Source organism: Oxyura jamaicensis, chromosome 15, assembly GCF_011077185.1.
Source record: "Oxyura jamaicensis isolate SHBP4307 breed ruddy duck chromosome 15, BPBGC_Ojam_1.0, whole genome shotgun sequence".
In the NCBI taxonomy this organism is placed as follows: Eukaryota; Metazoa; Chordata; class Aves; order Anseriformes; family Anatidae; genus Oxyura; species Oxyura jamaicensis.
In genome coordinates this window covers 8,686,854-8,692,853 of record NC_048907.1, presented here as the reverse complement: position 1 = coordinate 8,692,853, position 6,000 = coordinate 8,686,854, and positions in this window count along the sequence as shown.

Here is a 6,000-nt window from a genome sequence, read left to right as displayed (position 1 = left end):
CATGGAGTCTGGGAAACAACTGTGTGTAAATTGCTGATAAACTGGAACAAAGACAGAGGAGAAAAACACTGAATATATAAGAATGCAAGTAAACCAGCAGGAAAGGAGGGGAGGGGAAGAACCTCATGGACAGTTTATTAACAGAACAAAGGAACAAAATCTGGTGCATTTGTTTTCCACTGGTCCAGGAAGCCCGGTCTTTAAGCACTTACTATAAATAGAGCGTTCTAATCCTCCATCAAAGCGGGTAGTAGTCTACACGAAAATGAATGAGTTTTAGGTGTAGTATTGGAAGAGGAAAACATCCCTCACAGTAGAAGAATCTTTTGTTTGAATCATTGCAGAAATTAGTTATTTCGTAGTGTAAAAGAGCTAGAGAGTTGAGGCAGAGCTTTGAACATGACGTTTTCATACCACTAGATCTCTGGCAAGGATATTGTTACAGAATGGAAATAGCAGTCTTCTAATTTAGGATTGAATAACCTGTTTTTGAGAAAGATGGGTTTGAATCTATTGTATGGCTAATCTAACAATCCTTAAGGAGCTCCCCTCTGAGTGGAGGCTGTATGCAAACTCTTTAACTTTGGAAAAGCATATGATGGGGTTGATAGGAGTATCATACAGAAAGCAGTGGGAACTTCTTTGAAAATCTGAAAAGGTCAGTTTTCAGTCATTTAGCTCTATTAAGCATTTGAAAGTAAACCCCAAAAATTACCTCAGAGCCATCAAAGTTAAAAACAATGCAGAATGCAGGAGACATGTACTGCCCTTAAGGGAAAAAAAATAAAATAAAATAAAATAAAAAAATAAAATGGATTTCAGGGAAAAAAAAAAAAAAAAAGTAAATTGTTTCAAGAGAGCTTGTTAGATGGCCCCAGAACTATAACTCTGTAGGCAAGACAGCTTTGGCTAAGTTTGGCCAAATGATTTGATACTCCAGTCTGGCTCTCAATTGTATGGGTTTGATGCTATTCAAATCCATTCAACGAGGAAATTTCTTTAACCTGCCCACTGAGCTGAATGCTTAATGGATAACTTCTAGGATAGGCACTGAATATTCTTCAGGCAGATCAAAGCCTGTATACAGCAGTCAATAAAGGTCTATGTTAATCTAGTTTCACACTTGGCAGCACAAAAGGAATAACAACATCCACTAACAGTCAACAGCTTGCATTTCTAGGAAGGCATTCAAGGTGTGAGCTAAGAAATTATAACAAGGCCTGTCCTCAAAAGGGATGAGACCCTTTCTACTATTAGGATTATTAAGGAAAACTTGTTAGACCTATAAACAGGCACTATCAAAACCAGGCCTCCAGTATAGATTGCATGGTCTGGCCCCAAACCAGAACATTCTCCATGCTCCTATAATTCACCCATACTGAAACACCTCAACTATTCAACTCACAGTTCCCAAAGACCAGAAATAACCAGGGCTGCAACATGCTTTGGGTAGCAGGGAAGGGAAGGAGAAAGGGAGCAACCATGGGATTGTTCTGCTGCAACATCATTTGGGAGCACAGATTTTGCTAAGAAATGGGAAAGGTAGCTTCAACCCTTCAGATGAATTTGTCCCATGAGTTGATGCATACCAACAAACACACAGGAACTCAGCTTCTCAAGGTTTTGGACATTCAGGGGCTTTATATGCAGGGACTTGAATTGACACCTAGCCTGTGAACTTGTGCTTCAAAATAACTTGATCTGCTTTGGAATTTCTGAGTAAACATCCTCTTATTTCAAAATGAGAGAATGCATACACAGCGCTAATCAGAAGTAATACTCCACTTGAACTGCTAACTACTGCAATTCCAAATCAGTTGCCCAGTGTAAACAAACCCTTTTTTCAGAAAAGCAGGAAGACGACAAGCATGACACGTTTTAAGGGCAACTCATGGAGGGGATATATTGAGGCCTCAATGGCACATTTGTGTAGTGAAGGCCAGTATCTCTGGCTTACAGCAACATGTGAAATTGGGCAGACAGTTGCAGCTGCACTTGGCAGGCAAACAGTAGTAACCTAAGCTTGACACTATAAATGATGGTTACTGAACTAGCGTCTTCATGAAAAAGCTAGATGTTGGTAAAAGGGCATGAGGAAGACAAAACAGAAGCTTAATTAACTTAACAGGAAAGCAAAAACCTCCTAGATAAAAGGAAGAGAACCATTTCTGAGCCAAGTACTTAAAGGGTTCTCAGACCTTCCCAGGCCAAAGAGTGTGTGTGTAATGCTGACTTCCTTCCAGCTCTGTCTGTGCCAGAAATAACTCTTCAATGGAGTATATCTCATTAGTGTACCTTTTACCAAAGCCATTCTTGCAAAAGAAAGCAAGACTTGCTGCTGACATGCTGCTGGCGAATACGGAAGAAGGAAGCTGCTTTTATGAAGAGTGTAGCACATTCCACTATGCTTCTTCTTGAGCCCATACAAAAGCTTGCTGACTTGTAATGGCATGAGTTAAAATTTTATTAAAAATAATAATGAGAGAAAGAGAGAATCTGCAGTGACCAAGGGTAGGATTGACTGGCCTCTTCAACACATCAAGCCATCTTCAGCATCTTTCAAAGGCCCTTTAGCAGCTGCATCACTGATAGTGACTTTCATGTCTTCTTTCTAGCCATACTACCTATATGGTTATGCATTCGTCCACCAACTAGCTGTGGTTTGCCTCATGTGCAAAAAGTTCAGGATCTGAGCTTTGATTTAGAAATAGAAGTGCATTTCTGTCTTTTGCAGTTTCAAAGGAAATAATGCGCTTGTGAATAGAAAAGAGCAGCTGAAATAGCATCTGCTGAAGTCTGTAGAGAACATGAAATCAAAGCTCTGAGTAATTACCTTCCACCTACTTATTGCACTGAGCTCCAAAACTCAGACAGAGGCTTTATGAAGGAAAAAGACAGAAATAAAAAGTCCATTTAATTGCTGGACATCAGTCTAGGGAGATTGGAATTGAAACTAGTTGTAGAGAGAAGACATGATAGATTAGAAACACAAAGACTAATGGAAGCAGAAAGGAGAGGAAGGGATTGTGGAGGACTTAGTGGTGGAGATGATTTTCATGCTGAGCAATAGCTGTACCAGTAGTTTCTGAGAAAATTTCCAACAATAACTGTAGAAGAGTTTTTTGTTTGCTTTTGGTTTTTTATTTTTATTTTTTTGCTTACTAACTAGATGCTACACAGGACCTTTGGTCCAACCTCACAGTGCAGAGTTCTGTAGGTCCAAAGGAGAAGACCATGCTAAATTTATAGCCCCAACTATTATTAAGGATGGAATTTAGTCCTTTCCAGGAATGAGTGAGACAATCCTCCCACAGCCAAAGAGAGAAGCTTTCATCTTTTTTTCATACGCAAAAGGCACCCCCCACACAGTGCACTGCATGCATATAGCTGTTTCCTCAAACATTTCAAAATTTGTTTTCCTTATGTTATTTGTGTCTACAGCCACCAGCTGGTCTGTGTCAAAGCTGATATGTTCAACATATTATTCCATTATCCTATTAGGTTGAACATGTCCTTCCTCCCATGAGAGCTGTTAAGATATCAGTCTTATAGAAAAGAGACAACTCTAGTCCCACTCTCACCTCCTTTATCCGTCAGAGCAATACACTATTCTCGGTGATCACATGGCGTATACCTAACTTTTAGCCCATCCTGACACTTTGTATTCATACATGCAATAAATGATACCTGGCCATTTAACATCCAGCTCTCTCACTGAACAAGCCACGCACATATAACAAATGGAGAACAACAACAACAACAGCTCCAAAGTCTTGAAAAAGATACTGTCTGATGATTTCTTTTTTCAAATAAGAATTTCCTGTATAATATTTTTGGACTGTCATTTGAAACCATCACCTCTTCTCCATCGAGATATCAGCCATTTCCAAAACTGCTCTCTCTATCTTAAAATGTCTCAAAAAACATCTCAAATTCAGGTCAATGACATTTCAACCAAGGAAATGGTCACCTTCAATTTTCCTCGGCAGGCTCTTCATGCCCCTGGGAATGGAAGAGCAGAAATTCCTGTCTGGTTTCCATGACCCCAAGGACTGAACATTCCTTGTCTGAGGAGCCTTCCCAACCTCTGCACAAGCTAAAGCAGCTATTGTCAGCAAGGATTAGTCAAAAGATGCCATTTAAAGCTTGATAGGTGCAGAAGGTGCTGGGAGAAGAGAGAGGAAGAGGAAAGCAAGCACCACTAATGGGGACAGAGGCAACCAATCAACACATAAATGAGCCCATACCAAATACATGTGGGATCTCCTGACAGAACACTTAAAATCATTGGCCAATGGCATGATCACTAGCTCTTGCTTCTCTCCTCTCCAAGAGGTAGCTCTGGGCGAGAAAGACCCTGAAGAAGGATCCATTCTCTATTTAACAACCCAGAAATAAATGTTTATTGTTATTATTATTAAACAATACATAGCCCTCTACATCTGCATGCTTGGAGTTTTCCACCTAACTCCCATGCTCCATTTTCACAGGATCTCAGAAATAACTGATGAGGGAATGAACATCCCCGGAGTCACGTAAACAGGAGAGAAACGTAACTTATATTCCCTGGACAAATCATCTGCAAGATGTGGTCCACCCACAAAGGGAAAAAAGGAGAACAGGGAACGAGTGTGTGTGGCAGAGGTGTGTGATGGATAACTGGGGCATGCACAGATGGAGAGATGAGAAAGCACATTGTCCCATAAAACACTAACCCAGAGCATCCTTACCAAATCCAACCTAACTGATCAGAGAGGCTATTCTTAGCACTTGGTGATAATAAAGGAGATATTTTTTTTCTTATTTGGTGGTGGCAAAAAAAGGCACTACTTGACAAAAGGTAATGCTACAATAGATCTTCTCCCAGCACACACTATACTTGATTCAGTCTCCAGAGCAGAAGGGAACCTGCAAAGGCTTCATAGCCATGTTTTACTACCCATTTACTCACCTTTTACATCTTTTGCTCCATGGAAAACAGTAGGCAGTCACTCACAAACATGTTGACACAGCTCATTTACTCCTGGGTCCCAGCATAATGACAACCACCAGCATCAGCTCAGCTCCAGGAACTGAATAATAATAAAAAATAAAAATGATAATAAAAAACAGAACAAAAACTCCATCAAGCCAGGCTGTGTCCTGTGAAGCTCCTCTAACACAGCCCCCTTCTACTATGTTAATCAGAAAATCAACAAAGGGCACATATACACTTACCTACCCATCCATCTTCCCCTCCTCACCCTGACCCAGCAGAGTACTATCACTTCAAGTACACTTCAAGCAGAGGTGAAGACATGCAAGTAGGGTCCATATGCTCCTGCAGGAGGCACCAAAACCCAGAAATGTCCCAGGCAGACAGTAGTTAGCTCTGCTGCTCCTGCATCCCCTCTAAGTACATTTTTTTTACAGGCTGTATGTTCTCCCCAGAGAGGTGTGCAGTGGTAGGTAGAAGTTAACGATTGTGCACCTAAGGCATAGAAAAATAATTAATAAACTGATAGTAGGACAGAGTGTAAGAGGTTAATACCAATAGCTTGCATTGGGAGCGACTGGTGGATCATCATTCACAGATGATAGCAGAGGGGTTTTTAAAGATGTTTATGTTAAGAAGCAGTCACAGAGGCCAGCAGTTCCCAGCAGAGGAGAGCAGCGCTGGTGATGTTATTGTAGGATGGGACAGTTGTTATGGGATGCCAGAATGTCTCTCACAATGTGCTGTGACTCAGACCATGCCCAGCCTCTTTGCTAATACACCAGGGTACCATTTTTCATTTCCTTCCTCACTGGATTGCTTTTGTCACTACAAATCCAGATGTTCGGGCTTTGGGAGGGAAGAAGCAAATATATCAAAGGGCTGCTCAGCATTGCAAAACAGCATCAAGTTCAACTGTGGTCCTGAGGAACGACAACACTTACGAGACTCACTTGGCCCTTGCATTCCTTGTGCAAAAATACAATATACTGTCACATCTGCTGGGTTCAGGCTCTCTCTGTTCT